General features: G+C 35.2%; 1 pseudogene across 1 annotated transcript in view; it reads right to left on the bottom strand.

Annotated features, from left to right (window-relative positions):
• Positions 1-7805: 7805 nt before the first annotated feature.
• LOC143237192 (pumilio homolog 1-like) overlaps positions 7806-17738 on the bottom strand; it is a 48492-nt pseudogene continuing 38559 nt past the window's right edge. The window contains exons 15-18 of the transcript XR_013019912.1: positions 14360-14497; positions 13234-13481; positions 8270-8353; positions 7806-8073 (exon numbers count right to left, since the gene is read on the bottom strand). The product of XR_013019912.1 is annotated as a pumilio homolog 1-like (transcript). The remainder of the gene's footprint in view (positions 8074-8269; positions 8354-13233; positions 13482-14359; positions 14498-17738) is intronic.

Here is a 17738-nt window from a genome sequence, read left to right on the forward strand (position 1 = left end):
CATTTCATCTTGCTCCTGGGTAATAGGTACTAAGCTCTCATGCAGTTTCCACATGGAAGAAATTAAGGTTTCAGAATGGTACAAAATTACCCCTAACATTAGTGTGGTTGAAAATCATTTTATTTCCTACATTTTGAAATATACAACATTTACAAAGCATCCCAAAGTCCAACACTTAAATCAGAATTAATGGAAAAAAAAACAACTCATCCTTACCCACTGTTACTGTCACCTACAATGATGTAATTATAGAAATTTCAACTTAAGTCTATGAATCGCACCTGCTGTCGTGGAAGGGACACTCATTGAAAATGCATTTCCCTTTGCTCATTCCCTTTTGTAACAAAGGTAAATTGGACAAGGATGGCCTTTGAATAGAGAGGTACCTAAACCTACATAAAATCTAGCATAATATAATCCACACATACCAGATTAAAACAAAACATCTGTATACCAATTTTACAAACAGCATATATTACATGTCAGTTACAATTATTAATAATATGACGTAGTCAAATTTTACTTGCACCTACAACCACAGTCAAAACAAAGGTTGCTTAATATTAGGCATGCATGCAGCTTAATTGGGAATAATTAGGAATGACTCATTTACAAAAGGCCATAACATGTCTGTAGCAAATGTACAAATTTGATTTGATGATGAATTCTCCATTTGAATTTTTACATCATGTGATTCTGAGTGTTACAATTTACATTTATACAAAGCCCAGAACACCAAAAGTCACTACCTTACTCTAAACACAAGAAAAGCACACAGCTACACTATTTAAAAGGGTGTTATGCAGATAACCATGGCTGTTGCTTGTGTAGTAATTATAAAAATTCTACCTATCACTTACTGTTTATACAAGTTTTGTGTTAGCCAGAGCTATTATTACTGTCGTATTCTTGTCCATTGAATGTGTCAACTGGTTCTAGTTGTTTTATTAGAGGAAGAGAGGAGGAGATGGAAGGTTGGTGGTTGTAGACCCCAGACTAAGAAAATTTTTTTTAAAGCTATACCGAGCTTCAGATACTATAAACCAACTTTAATCAGTCTATTTTATCCTATCACCTCAACATTGTCTAATAAAATGAAAGCAGCATTTCTTTCACTTTAACATAGATAGGGAGAAGGTTCTGATTATGTAAATTGTCACTAGCTACTATGGCCATGGGTGTAAAATTTGGCACTTATTTATAAACACTACACAACTGTATAAGAACACATATGAAATTTGTTTCTCTATAAATCAATAAACATGATTGAAAGTCAGTAAAATAGTAGTGCCAAGGTTGTTTCCTCAAAATGTGTGAGTTTACTTGATAGAAGAGTTTGAACAGCAGACTTTATCCTAAGGCTAACCTAGCAGCTTACAGTGAAGTTTCTAGTGTATATATACACTAGACGATAAGTCAGTCTTACGTATTGACAAAATCTTGTCGAGATGCAGAAACGTAACATTGGTTTCACCCCCTATGCACAGTTACAAGAAACTGTTATCTGTGAAACTAACCACTGTTGATTGCTGTTTTAGGTAAGGACTGAATTAGTGGAAAACAATGCCACCACTACCTGTTGTTCAAATACAGGATTAACATACCAGGATTGGTGGGAATAAAGAAATTTGTTTTGACTTAATTCTTATATTAAGTACACCCAGTGGGCTGGTTTCATGTTACTTTCATGTCTGTAAACAGCATCTTTTTACTAGAAACTGTTCAATGTAATTAATTTCCAATGACAGTACTTACTCCCACAAGCCCTTTCTTCTCCACACCTCTACCACTTCATTCAGTAAAGTTGTACTGGCAGCCATTGTGACAGAATGTGTAGCTAACACAACTGGAAAATATATTTGATAAACTAGGAACACACCATATTACCAGACTTATTACTCACTTATCCCCATCGTATCTTTTGTGGAAAGTAAATAAAAATAAAACAGGGATTATACATTTGGTTAAGAAAAAAGCCAAATGGGTGAAGGATAGATGAGAAAGCTCACATTCTCCTTACTTACAATAAATAAATGGAGTTACTTGAGTAAATTACACCTCACTCAGTTTTTTTTTTAGTAAAATGGTTTTTGAAGTTTTCTCTCCTCCCACAGTTGGTTATCGTGAAAGCTCTGACCACAGAGTTGGAATGTCCCTTTAAGTGAGGGTCTCCATCACGGAGCTTGGCCAAGACACTTTACTCTGTTCTGTGATGAGTAAAGAGGTACAGCTGGGGTCTGTACCTCTTGAAAGCACTGCTCCATGTACTTTTTCAAAGAATGGATAATGATATTAAAAAAAGTTTAAAGTTAAACTATTAGGAGACAGACCTAGTCACTACAGTAATAGTATAGTCTCCGTCAGGCACGTATGAGAGTGTGATAGGTGACAAGACTAATATATACAGTTTGTCTGCAAAAACTTATTCTTTCCAACCAGTTTTTTCAAGTACTTACATTCTGAACTGATGAACTTCCTGTAGCTCTTTACTATTATTTCTTAGAGTGATCAGTGTACTTGATATCCAAAACGTCAAACCTAACAATACTGTTACTAACACTACATGTAAAGAACAAAGGATAACACCAGCACATAATCTGTTATTAGATGTCAAGACTTTATCTAAAAGTCAGTTTTTCTAGATCAAAGAATCCATTTTAATAATGAAGAATATGCCAAAAGTAAACAAAATATAGAGGTTTAGCTCTAGTCAAAACCGGTTGTCTTTACATTGTAAGATAATACAGGTAACTCTGATTTTGATGTATGTTCAGTTTATTTTGGCACATTAAGTTCCAGGAAGAAACAGTCTTCCAACAGTCCTGTAAGTTAAAGCTTTTAGGCCAAGCAACATTAAAACATGGCCTTTGACAGATGAAAGCCCTGGCTTTCTATTGGTTACAATGAAGATAGTCATAAACAATACAGAGCTGTTGACAAATCTTGAAAGAATGGATGGGAGTGTATAGGAGAGGTATGATTTTATTTGATGGCTTTGTAAACAAGCAAGATTGAAGGCTGTAAAAGTTCTGCTTTTTCTGTCAATTGATATTATAGTGAGTAATTTACATTAAATTTCATTTATTGAAGTGGTGGTGAATAAATTAAGAGAAACAATGCAACAATTCTCACACTAGAGAAAATTCATGACTCTTTCAAATACTGCTTTAAAACTACACTACTACTATTAAAATATGGAATATTAGCTACAAGTTTTATATTACACTAACAACAAAGTTTTATTAAATTTTGAATAGAACTCTAAAACCATTGTGATGTGCACAGTTTGACCTGTTGAATTAAGTGTCTGTATTGTTAACTTTTCTTTACCATAACAGAATTTTCTTACATGGTCATAATCAATGGACACACTTCAATTCACCTTTATCAGATCTGGTTACCATTTTGGATCCATTGAAAATGTCGGGATGGAAAAAAGTGACGAAACCAGAGTGAAAAAAACCTAAAAAATTCTGTTCTTTGGAAGTGATACTGAATGTTTAAAAGAGGTGAGCATAGCAGTGATAGTCAGAGCCATTGGAGTAGATGATTTTACAGCAAGAACCATTTGTGACAGTGTTGCTACAATATGGAAGAGTGCCAAGTTGCACACAAATTTTAATGTCACTTGAGTGATGAAATCTAAATCAGATGTGGTGAAAAAAATGGAAACTATGCTTTCACATGGATTGAGCATGAACTGAGCAGACTTTCCTTTCTCTGTAACCATAATTTAAGAATGCTAAAGTTTGTACCATGAGCTGACAGAAACTGAAAGGGAACCATCACCCTTTGCTGCAAGCTAGGGATGGTTCAACTGTTTTAAGATTCCCCTCACATTCCACAATCTGAAGATGACTGGAGAAGCCATAGTTAGCATTGCCACAAAAGAATATTCAAAGCAAAGATTAAAGGAGGAGATTGATTACACACCAAAGATGGATACATCATTGATAAAATGGGCCAGTTCCAGAAACATCTTCTCAGTATAACTCGTGTTTCAATTCAAGAGACAATGGGTCCTAGATTTGAGGCTTCGAGTAACTACAAAATAAGGCCTCTCACGGTCTATAATTTTGCAGATACCAAAGTGGTACAAAAAAAGATTACCTTGTCACTTGGAGAGCAAATAAAAAGGCTTGGATAACAGTAATTTTCTGTGCATATTTGTTAAGAGCTACTGGGAAAAGAAAATTCTGTTGTAGTTGAAAGTCCTCCAGAACACCAAAGAAATATTACCGATACCAATAAAAATATTCAGATGTTATTTTGTCCTCACAACACCATTTCTATCCTACAACTAATGGATCATGGCATAATATCAACTTTTAAGAAATTATTGTTGTCATTGAACCTTCTCCAGGCTTACATGCAAGTGTGATCTAGATAATTAGCTTTGCATCGAGGATTTCTGGTGCCTTTTTAACATTAAGATGGAAACTGATTTTGTTCCTCGGATGAAGTGTGACCTCACTGTATGAATGGCCCATGGAAGAAACTAACTCAAGTGTGTGAATACCATTAAAAGCTCAGGATGGAGAGTGAAATTACAAACTCAAAGAAAGCCAGTGCTGATGCAGCTCAGCAGGTTGGATTTGAAAAAGTCTACAAGGGTATGTGGATGAGCTGACTGTAGGAATGGCACCAGAAGGATGTGAGCAATGAATATCTTATGGCTAAGGAGAAGCAGATGAAAGAAATTGGAACCAAGTCTGCAGGAGGTTCATCCTGTGAGGATTCTCACAAGGGCCACGTGTTAGGCTTTCAAGTTGATTGACAATGCCATGGATGTCTTTAATGAACAAGATACAGACCTTGAAAGAAGTTCTAAGGTGCAGAAGGGAAGTCAAAACTTTTATAAGGAGGTTTAAAATCAAAAATTGAAGAACAAATAAAGTTTCCATCAAGAAGTTCTTAAAAGAAAAGGTGCGAGTTTGCTCTACATCTTCCATTTCGTCTGTGGTTTTTGAATTCATCTGGAGAGCAACACGTTTCTCCACAGTTCAGATTTATGTACAAGTAGGTTGATTAGTCATTAATTTGAAAGGCAAAATTTACATGTTTAAGAATGCAACTACCATCATATATTACATGTTGTTGGCATCCAATTTTATGTATTTTCAATATATGCAACAATTCAAGAACACAATCCCTGCATATAACGAGTCACCTCTATGTACTGGAAGATTAAGACAAAAAATGCAAATATCTTAAAACATCCTTGAAAGTGTGTATCATATACACAACAAATCCTAAATCTTATGATTTTAATATTTACTTGTCGGTTTACATTTATTTACAATTGTTAATATTTGTTTTAGAAATTCACGTGTCATATTTATTATTACCTGAACCTTTCTGACATATTAATGTTTGGTTATGCTTTAAATAAGAAACAAATGTGTAGAAAATCCACACCTTCTGACAAAGCTATAATAATGAAATACTGAGCTAGGAAAGATAGTTTGGTTATTAATTTACATTAAGAGAAATGTTTAGTACAAAACTCAACTTTGTGTTACAGAAAATATAACTACAGTAATTTTTTAAAACTGAATTGTGACCTATATTTTAACTTCGTGGGTTGAATATAAGTTGTGTTTTCTAGCAGCGTAAGGCCATAGACATACTCGTTTACTTGCCAACCATAATGTAATTTCTCACTTGTGAAAGTACATATAACATTCATATACATACTATGTAACATCAGAGAATAGAACACTAATGCCTGAACTGCATAAAAGACAATTTTTAATTTATATTAACCGTTTTGACAAGGTTGGTGACCACAATCGATTTGAAGGCTCAGCAGTGCAGGTGACCTTCCTTTATTCCTGTTATTCTTGTGTATTGAATTTAACATATATAGTATTGGGTACAATCAATCAATATTTCAGGGACTTTTGTTGAATTATTGCTGAAATATCATGCTTTTAGTACTGATACCATAATTAGTTGAAGTATCAAACCTATAGACTCAGGGCCATGCCAAACAGTAAAAGTTGTTATTCAGTATGTGATGTGAAATGTCAACCTTCCATATTGTATTTTTCCCATTCTTGAATGCAGCTTTTATTCTCAAACGGTTTATATAATACTCAGTATGGGGTTGAAAAGGAAACCATACTTTTCACTTTTGGAAGGCTTAGACATTCTCAACATTAATATTTACAAATTACCCGGTATTGTAACAAAATGATGTGGCTAACCAATACAAGTATTGTTGAGAGGGTTAACAAACAAACAAAAAGCCTAAACCAGACAGTAATATCCTCAAACAGATCACGCTATATTGCAAAACAGAAGCTGAGACCTCAGAAAAATTTGTTTTCAAATGTTTATACATGATTGTGTTCTTGTCAAGGCAGTGTGATGATTTTTACAATGGGCCTACACTTAACAAAGATGTACATATGATGTGGTTTATTTCAGTCCAAAAGATCTGACAAAAAGTGCAGATTGAAAATGAAAAGCTTATAAATACACTGTACAAAACTCACACATTTATTACTTCTACTACTTGTGTGCCCTTAGCTCTTAATATGAGTCATTATGATAAAGCAATTTTCATTCTAGAACAAAGAGCATGCAAGATAAAGAAAAAAAACAAAAAAAAACTGATCAAGACAGTTTGGCAAATAAGATTTTTCTTAATAGGCTCAAAATACCTGGAAAAATATCTTTTATAGAAATTAAAATTATGAACGTTTTTAAACACACACAGAATGCAAGTAATACAGCCAATCGGGCTTCACTTCTGTGGGATTTCACATAATGGGTACATGTATCCAAGAATGTGCTATTAAGAGAAATGTTTGGGTGAGGTGCTTACTCTAAGGATGTTATTGGTTGAAGGTCTGTAATGGCACTGAAAGTACAACCTATTGAGTGTCAAATTGCTCCAAATGCTTAATCTTACCATAAAATGTTTAATAGTGCAGAGTGGTGTTACTAAATATAAAACCTAAATCTAATCTTCTGATTTTAATGCCTAATCTTTAGTACATCTACCTACATACCTTACCAAAACCAGCCATAGATAACTCTCATAGGATGTGACATTTCATTAACTCTCAACGATAGGTACAAGTAAGTAATAAGATCACACTTTTAACTGCTGTTTATGTCTTGGGTTTAATTTTAGTACACAGATTAAAAAAAGATAGCAGAAATGACCTTAACAGAGACTGACAAAACAACTTGAACCTTGACAGCAAACCCGCTATCCAACTAACTCCCCCGAAAAAACAACAGTGATGACTTATTAATGAAAAGCCCTACGTACAAGAGAAAGTTTACAGTAAAAACAATGAATTTTCACAAGTTCCATGGTTTCTGTACAAGGCGAGGGTTGAGAACCAAACAGGTGGTTTTCTAACAATGGTATTAATATTAGAAAGTAAAGATGAAACAAACCTGTGCAACAATGGCACGGTTTTGTTAAGAAAACGTCAGTGATTATAGTTAAAATATATAATCATACATTCCTTTGGGTGAGGGGAAATATTTTACTGCATTTCATACTGAACTGTTAGAATATTCAGTTTTGTTATAGACATGTATTTATAAGGGTGTGGGTGTGTCTAACATTATGGTAAGCCCGTTTCTACACTATGTTGCACGTACTACGTTTTTTCTGACTTTTTACTTAAACACATGATGCGTACTAGTTCTCTTCAACTAAATACAACTCTACCAAACAAAGCACTCACACAGGATACCACTTTACCAACTTTCATCAGCAGTTTGACTTCACTGAACTTTCATAGTTGTTTTCCTATAAACAAAACAACCAGGACAAGACTGAAAACCACACTTTTGGTGATTTATTCTTCCCATCTAGTCACAAGTTACCATTCGGAGGTGGTCCAATGGGACCTAGATCATTCGTTTTTACCAAATATTTCTCCAGCTTGGCCAGGATGTGCTTTCCATAAGTGTATTTCCGTAGGGCCGTGAAGTGGGGACGGATCTTTTTGTAACAGCAGCTTTCGCTGAGGAGATTCAGCCACTTCAATCATCTTCTGAACAACGTAGTTAGCATACTGGTCCTTCATCATACTGTATAAGGCACTGGATGAAGAGCAACATATTAGGTAGAAGAAATGATCATTCACATTAAATTAGAAACAAAACCTACCTATCACTGTAATACAGACTTATATTAACCAAGTTCTACATTGGAACCTATAAAAACACAACGTACCCATCACTGTAGCATAAATTCATATAAACATAGCTCAACATTAGAATATGGAGAATGACTTACCCATCATTATAAGTGCAGACTTCTTCTATTAACATTACTCTTTCAGATCTTGAACAGTTAGTGACACATTTTTCTACAACATTGCTGTAAAAACAAATATTTGTCTTTAATGTAGATGTATTTATAAACACTTGTTAACAGCTGAAAACACAGCAAATTACCTAAGCTTTTTATTTACCTCTGAACTGTAATTTTATGCAAGAAAACGTTAAAAGTTTTAACAGGTGTGAAAAGGGTTTAGGCTATAATCCTTACAACTCATGATGTAATTACTTTGTAGTGTAATACAACTTCTGAATGAACATGCTAATGGTAGCATGCATTGCAAAACTTCTTCATAAACAATACCACATCTAAAGTATAATGGAGATACCTACGTACCATTTAAGAATACCAACATCAAAATAAAGATACAGAGAGACAGATAAGACATCAGATGTATATAAATATTACCTCAACAGAAGAACTGATGATGTCCACATCTTTACATATACATGGGTGTTAAATCACCAGTTTTATGTCCAGGCTACGAACCTTTCTGATACTAAGTTAAACGTCCACCAATAATGAAATGCACATTTACACAATAAGCCACAAACATACCTAACATATATTATTTTCTATAAACACTTTATTGGATAAATCATTTACAAACCGTTAAAATTAGTTTTCCTTTCATAACACTGCAGATCAAGGAATATCATACATGTATTGAATATCTCAAACTTTCTTTCTTGCAACCTGATCTTTACACCTAAACATAACCTATAGACTTTCAATATCCAAATCTTATTGGTTTCACTATCCAGACTTCATCCACTAGTAACATAACCTACACTTACCTATTAAGTCTCAATGTTTCATTCCTCCCCCCAATATTTTATCAAAATATGACGAATGACATGAGATGCGGAAGTTGTCGACACAAATCCTGTGAAGAACAGTAGGAGGCATTAATCTTTATACTAAAAATTGTGACATTCAAGAAAGCCCTAAGGGACTTGGAATTGCCAGCCCATTAAACAAATTTTAATAAAAATAGGCCAAAAGGAACAATAAAGAGGAGGTCTCACAAAATGCCACACCTCCACATAGTATCATAAGCCTTCTCAAGGTAAAAAAAATACTGACACAAGGTGTTACTTGAGAAAGGCTTCTCTGATCGACATTTCAAATCAAATTAGGTGATTCATGGTGGAGGTCTGTCATTGGAACCCACAATGGGTGGACCAGAGAAAGCTGTTTGATTTGAGGAACCAAACAAGATGAGCACTGACCATCCCCTAAGGTCTTTCAGAGAAAGCTCGACAGTAGTTTGAAAAAATCTCAGGATCTTTCCCAAGCTTAGAAAAAGGTAGAACAATAACCAAACACCATGCATCAGGAAAAGCATTATTCTGCTAAATCTGGTTAAAAACAACTAGAAGAATAGCAATAAAGAGATGATGCAGCATCTCGTAGCGTACACCATCAGGTCTGATCAATGAAGAGCAAGTTCAAGTTCTACCACTGTAAAGGGACTAATAAAGTCATAATTGGTTGGTTGGTTGGTTGATTTAGTGTTTTATGGCACAAAGCAGATAGGCTATCTGCACCAAACATCTGGTAAAAAGTAGCATAACTATAATTATTATAACTCACCAGGAAGACTAACAGGTAAGTACAAAAACTACCATCAGTCACCTGATGTTGGCCTTTCAAGTCCTGGTTTCTAGTTATTTAACGTTATAGCCATTTTCTAATTTCAAATCGAACTAGATGGATTTCGATTCTTAAAATGGAGTCACATTAAAAAAGGTCTAATGTATCAATTAAAAAACTTAAATGGCATTAAAAAGATTAATGGTCTTTAAAAAACTAAAAACATTACCAAGGTGGACAGTATCACCATCACCAATAACACTATCTAATATCATGGACAAACCTTGGAACATAACATTTAAAATGGTGCCGTTGTTAAGAGTCGTAAAGTAAAATGTTACTTATTGTGACCCGAGTGTTACACAAACTACACACTGGTGCATTAGTTCCAGATGAAAGAAAATAATGAGTTAAAAAATTGTGACCAATGCATCATCTAGTTAGAACACCTTCCTCTTTCCGATCCTTACAGTAACAAGACGGCCAAAGTCCAATATAGGGTTTTATATGGAGAAGCTGGTTTTCGCGTTGCTCACTCCAAGTCGACTGCCAGCTGGAATCGAGCCAAGCCGTGAATTCAGGACCATAGTCTGTGTATGGAATAGGCACAGTGGTGATAGTGCCAGAGCAGATAGATTTAGCTGCTGTGTGTGCAAGCTCGTTCTTGCGAATACTAACATGGCCTGGTATCCAGAAAAACTGGATAGATGTAGATATTAAAGACAAATGGGCCAGTCGGTTTTGAATATCAGCGAGAACAAGGTGTGAACCAATGTGAAGCGATTCCAGGGCCAGTAGAGAACTAAGTGAGTCAGTATAAACAGTGCAGTTTGAGTACTATTTAGCTTCTATGTGATCTAGAACAAGAAAAATGGCGTACAGTTCAGCAGAGCCCACACAGTCACTGTATAAATAGGAATGGAAGGATGGTTCAAAAGATGTTCAGCAAATAGCAGACAGTATTTCCAATCACGAGTGTCTGCTTTTCTCAGATGACTTAAAGAAAGATCATAATTTGGGACTGTTAAAAGCCATGGTGAGATGGACACGAAAACCAAAAGGAATAATGGCAGATTGTCTGTTCTGAAAATGAATGGTCCACTGAGGAAAGAAAATACAACCCAGCTGCGATGCTTTGGTAAAGAACAAAGTTTCAAAGCATATAGTAAAGATATAAGCTCTGAACTGGGGAAGTGCAGAAAGCCCCAGTGCAGAGCTGAAGCCCTTGATAATGAATGGGATCCAGCATCCTTAAGGCCAATGGTCTGGCAGAGCCATACACCAGTGATCAAATAGTTGAGTATCGATCGAATAAGAGCACAATATATCTTTAGCATAGAATACTGATCTGCTCCCTAAGTGGTGGAAGAGAGAACAGGGAGAATGTTCAGTGCTCTTGTACATTTGACCCATAACAGCTTGATTTGTGGTATAAAGATCAGCTTACAGTAAAAGATAGGCCCCAAGAACTTTGTCTCAGGGACCACAGGCAGCACAAATTCACCAATAAGGAGTTCAGAATTAGGGTGAATACCCCAAAGGCAGCAAAAATGCATGCAAATGGTTTTAGAGAGAGAAATTAAAGCTGTTTGCTGTGGTCCATTTCAGTAAACAAATGAGGGCAGCCTGTAGCTGCTGCTCAATATACCTCATGTTCAACAACTGACGTGAGATGTGCAAGTCATTGACATAGAGCCCGCTTGGAACAGTGAGAAGGAGTTGTTCAGTAATGGCATTAATTTTTATACTAAAAAGTATGACACTCAAAACACAGCCCTGAGGGACTCCAAGTTCCTGTAGAAAAGAGCAGGAAAGTGTGTCAAACTAGGACGAACTTGGAATCTCCTGTCCATTAAAAAATTAATAAAAATGGACAAATGGCCACATAACCCATATATGTGGAGGTCTCGCAAAATGTCAAAGAATGCTGATACAACATGTTGTCATTTGAGAAAGGCTTCTCTGACTGATGTTTCAAGTCGAATCAGGTGGTTCACGGTGGAGCACTGTCGTCAAACCCACACTGGGTGGCGAGAAGAGGTTGTTTGTTTCAAGGAACCAAACAAGACGAGCATTAGCCATCCTCTCTCACAGCTCGTCAAAGCAGTTGGACAGTATTTGGAAGGAATCTTGGGATCCTTCCAATGCTTAGAGAAAGATAGGTCAACACCCTGGCACCAGGAAAAACATTCTCCTGCTAAATCCAGTTAACAACAATCAGAAGAATAGCAAAAGAAGCAGGAGATGGATGCCACAGCATTTCATAATGTACATCATCAGGTACAACCAATGTACTTTCAGACTGATGAAGGGCCAGTTTAAGTTCCACCAGTGTAAAGGGACGATTATAGTCATAGAGACAATCAGCTCAAAAGGGAAGACGTGATCGTTCTGCCCGAGTTTTGATGACTTAGAAGGCTGATTTCTCCAGCTAAGATCTCTGGCTCGGGAATGTTCTTTAAATCCCTCTCAACTAAAACTCCTCTGGAAGAATTTAAAGTTGAATGAGGTGTAACTCCATGGGTATATTTCCAATGCTCTTCAAATTCAAGGGGAGTTTAGTATGTTGTGGTGAAAATGTTTCCCCAAAATGTCTCCACATCATAATTTCTCCCTTAGTTCCTTTTGAATAAAAAATGGAGACATTTGACTTAAGGATTTCTCGGATAAGGAATGCATAACTAGAAATCAAGGTACAAGATCTGACTGTGACAGTGACTGTACAACAGTCATCCCTGTGTGGTTGTTTTCCAATAATCTGATTTTTTTCAATTTTGTCATGGATGGAGGTATCCATAATAAAGGGAATACATTTCAGTTCCCACTGTCCCTACCTACCATGGGCCCATACAAGGGGAGGTACTACAATGCTAAACAAGGACACTGCAGTAATACCAGGGTTTTGTGAGCATTATACCCAAACACCAGCATCAGACACAATGTCCACAACACCTGTTGAAAACATCCAACACTGGTACTTGGTTGACCCTAGGAGAGCCAGGAATTCAAAGCCAATGTGGTGTGTTAGGGTTGGACCCCTCAAGAACTAGGATACTCTTCTCCACTTCATGGGTCCCCACATACAGCAAACATGTGGGTGGATGTTTAGATCACAGAGGAGGTAAAGTGAAAGTACAGAACTTTCTCTGGGAAGTCCCCTGAACACATACAGCAATCTACATTGAGTAGTTTATCAAAAAGAAATGCCCAAAAAGTTTTCACGTTGTTTCCCCCCCTCTTCACATACAGACAAGAATGTGTTTGATTATTTACAAACTAAAAATGTAACTAAAGTGACCTGCATTTGAAAATTTCATACAAACCTGGCAAACTTATGCTGAGAAAGTGGAAGGACTTTCCCATGAACCATGGCTAATATCTTGCTCTTCTCATCAGGCTGGCCACGTTCTAACACATGCTGGATGACGTAGTTCCCATACTGATCCTGAACCAGCTGCTCAGTGTTCTGATGCAATTCTTCCAGAACTGGGTTCGTCTGATCTGTGGTGCAGTGTTCAAGAATTCGTTGAATCACTCGACAACCATACGGGTGGGTAGACAAGGCAAACACCTTGAAAAATAAAGGGAAATAAAAAAGTCATTCTAGCCTATTACTCTTTCTACATTCAAACCACACTTTCCATCACAATTTATTTTTGCACTAAATTTTACATGCTTTGAAGTTAAATATAATAAATTTTTAAGTTATTTTTGATAAACTATTTTGAGTTTTTTTTTAAATCTCCAGTAACAAATTTAAGTTTCTCAATTATTAATTTTAAAATCTCTTACATTTAAACCGTATTACACTTCCAACACACCTTTCATGCTTCCCCTAGAGTTTTTGTTCCACACCTTCATCACCATAATTTTCAGATTTATTTATAACAACTCCCCCACCTTCAGAGGCCCAGCATGATTAAGGCACTCGACTCATAATCTGAGGGTCATGGGTTCGAAACCCCGTCATACCAAACACACTTGCCCTTTCAGCTGTGAGGGTGTTGTATTGTGACGGTCAATCCCACTATTCGTTGGTAAAAGAGTAGCACAAGATTTGACAGTGGGAGGTGATGACTAGCTGCCTTCCCGCTAGTCTTACACTGCTAAATTAGGGATGGCTAGCGCAGATAGCCCTCGAGTAGCTTTGCACGAAATTCAAAACAAACACCTTCAGAAAGGTAACTTACATCCATATGCATACTAAATCAATGGTTCCCAAAGGAGGAATAGTTAATTAAGACTTAAAAAAATTGTGGACTTCTTTGACTATAAAACAATGTACTTCAGTAGCCATATTCTAAAATCTCCTTATCAATGGAAACCAATGCAATAGTTATCTTGTTTGAAGAAAAGCTTCATCAGTAAGAACAATTCATCAGTCAGTATTTGGTTTTCAAATAGAAAGGATGTAACCAAAGTCTGATGTACTTATATGTTGAACAGTACCTGTCCTTGAAAGGCATTAATGATAAACTGCAAGATCAATGGATCCACACATTCAATACATTTCTGGACAACATGGTTTCCATTTTGATCTTTGACACACTTCAAGACATGGCCATCTAGTTCCTTCACAATTTCTTTCTGTAAAAGTATCCACAAAAACAAAGTCAAAAACATCATAGCATCACACGGACCAAAACAAGTGTAAACTCTAAAGTATTTTGAGACCCCAGATAGTCTCGTATAAACCTTACAGTGTACTATTAAAGTTTTCCTTAAATAACTGTTGTGTTTAAATTTTTTAAATTAATGTCATTTTAAATTTAATATAATTTCAATACTATAACTTATATTATATTTCGTACCTCTTCACTAAACTGTGCAAACTTTTGGTAAACAGCAAGTCTTATGTAGAGAAGAAAATCAGTACTTTCACAGAAAAATTTTCCACAGATATATTGAGTCAAAGTGTTGACTATTCAGATTGCAAAGTGATTTTTCATGTTAAGATTATTCATCTGAAAAATTGTTAACTTTCATATTTGTAATATCTAAAATGTCTTACATAAATTTCAAAGTTTTTTTGTTTTGTTTTTTCAGTAAAAAAACTTTGATATTGTTTTTATCCTATGTCTATACTAGATTGGTTAATTTATTTCATACCTCCAAACCAAATATAAAATAAACCTACATTATACTCACTTTTTTCTAAATTACTGCAAATCATAACCCAAAAGTACATTCATTTACCCTAAATAGCTTAAATCTTGTAACAGCACACAACTGTTTCTACTTGCATTTTACTATCTTGCTGCCCTTTGAACCGTGTGTATTTAATAATCCCACCACACGAGCTGTAAACCACGTGGTGAATATGCAGCTCATTTTATCCTATCAAATCACATAATGTAAAGACTACTCATAAGAATACCTTGAGAAAAACTAGTTTTTTTCTTATGTGATATAACCTTATCTCATTAAATAAAATTTCAGTTACTTTTATAATTACAAACAAAGAATACACAAGAAAAACAAAAAAATAAAAACTACCTGGATCATTATTTTTCTTTCTTTCTGTTGACTAATAATGAAACTTAACCACTTTTTTTCTTTTATTCTGTTGGTATTACTACATTTATTTTTTATTATTTAATTTAATAATGCACCCAAGAACACAGAACAACAAATCAGGCAATAACAATAACTGCAATAACTATTCAACATTAGCCATTCAAAATTCAGTTAAAAATATTGATGTGTTTCTATGGGAGTTATGTTTGAACTGGAAGCAAAAATTAAAACTTTATCTGTACAAATAAACAATATAAAACATCATTTAATAGATTAAAACTGTTGCTTTTTGTTGTTTATATGTTATATAACACTAATTGTAAAAAAACCCAACAAAAAACAGATAATTTGTAAAACAGAGGATATGACAAGTGGGGATAGCAAGAGGGTGGAGTCTGACTGTATTTGATAACTTGTAACCAAATAAGATTGAAGGTTATAAAAACTGTGCTTTGCATGGATGATTACAATATTATGAGTAATTTAGATTAAATTCCATACTTCTCAGAAAGGTGGTAAATTAAATAAAGAAGAGAATATACTAGGATGAGATTAAGAATTTTTTAAATATATCCTTCTTCAAGTAAGAACTTATAACTTGTGTAAAATTAACATTTGATTTATTAACTACATTTTTTAATTATATTTATATTTTGAAGGTAACTCCATAAATCTCGGTGACATGCAGAAAATTATTCCCAAATGGAAAGAGTTAACACTGCACAATTTATATATTTTTATGCAACATTATTGCAATAATAAGGCAGAAATAGATACAACTACAGTTACGAAAGAAAGTGTTTGTAACCCTGTGTCGCGAGTAGTTTTTTCCTCATAACTTAAAAAGTATCACGATTAGGATAATGAAAGTAGAGTATATTATAAATATTATACTAACACACATCTACATAAACTTCTATGTAAATTGAACGACAAATAAACTGTATATAAACAAATAACCAAACATAGGAGGGGCAGAAAGTATTCATGCATCTACTTTAATGGTCAGTTGTGTAGCCTTTCAGGTGAATTACTTGGCGCAATCTCTCCTCATAGCCCTCCATGATTGTTTGATGGTCCATGACTGGTATTTTCTTCCATTCTTCTTTACAGAAGGCCTCCAATTCTTGCAAGTTTTTCGAATGACGGTGATGAACCCTGGTCTTCAACTCATGCCAAACGTTTTCAATTGGGTTGAGATCAGGTGACTGTGATGGCAACTCCAGAACGCTTATATGGTTCCTCTGCAATCAGGATTGCACATATTGTCATGCTGGAAGATGCAACGATGCCCAAGCCGCAAGTTCTGAGCATCATTCTTGATATAAGTGCCTAATATATCAACGTACGCATGATTCCATTTCATTCCCCCTTCTTACAGAAAATATAGTGAACATCACTGTGGCCAAAAAGCTTGATTTTAGTCTTATCTGACCAAAGAATACTCTTCCAATAGGTAAAGGGTTTATCTAGATGCTTTCTTGCATACCTCATTTATGCTTCTAAACGAACAGGCTTTAAATATGGAGTTCTATGAGGACAACGTGCTTTGAACCCAAAAGAACGTACCATGTTCATAACTGTAGGAGGTGCTTACTTCAACCCCAGTTTCCCTTACCAGTTTCTGTATGTCATTACGTGTTAAACGAGGGTTCCTACTAATTTCTCCGAGAACCTTCCTCTTGGTTCTCCCTGGAATTTTGGTGGGATGTCCGGAACGAGGGAGGTTAGCAGTTGATCCTGTAAGCTTAAACCTGGCAATTATGCTTTGAACAGTAGATTTCAGTACATTAAGTGGTGTATAAATACAGGAAAGACACACACAAGACTTGTATTTTACAATAAGTCAGTTTTTTAATCACTGGACAGTTGTTTCCTGTTCGCCATGATGACCAAGCAGATAATGACGGAGACAGTGCTAAGTTGCCAGAAGTACATTTTTTGCTGGCTAAATTCCAATAATTATGAACCCAGTGTCTAGTTCTGGAATGGTATAATGTAGTTTATTCACCAAACTAAACAAAATTTTTTGGGAATATCAGTTTTTTCACACGTTCTGAACTGTACAAACACTTTCTGCTCCTCCTATTTTTGGTTATTTGTTTATAAACAGTTTATTTATCATTTAATTTACATAAAAATTTATGTAGATGTGTGTAAGTATATTTATATTATACATCTATTAGCCTAATCATGACACTTTTTAAGTTATGAGCAAAAAAAACTACTCTGAACACAGGAGTACAAACACTTTTTGTCGTAACTGTACAGCTTAATCTTACAGGTTCATAACATGATCATTAAATTTACA

This window comes from Tachypleus tridentatus, chromosome 13 (assembly GCF_004210375.1).
Source record: "Tachypleus tridentatus isolate NWPU-2018 chromosome 13, ASM421037v1, whole genome shotgun sequence".
In the NCBI taxonomy this organism is placed as follows: Eukaryota; Metazoa; Arthropoda; class Merostomata; order Xiphosura; family Limulidae; genus Tachypleus; species Tachypleus tridentatus.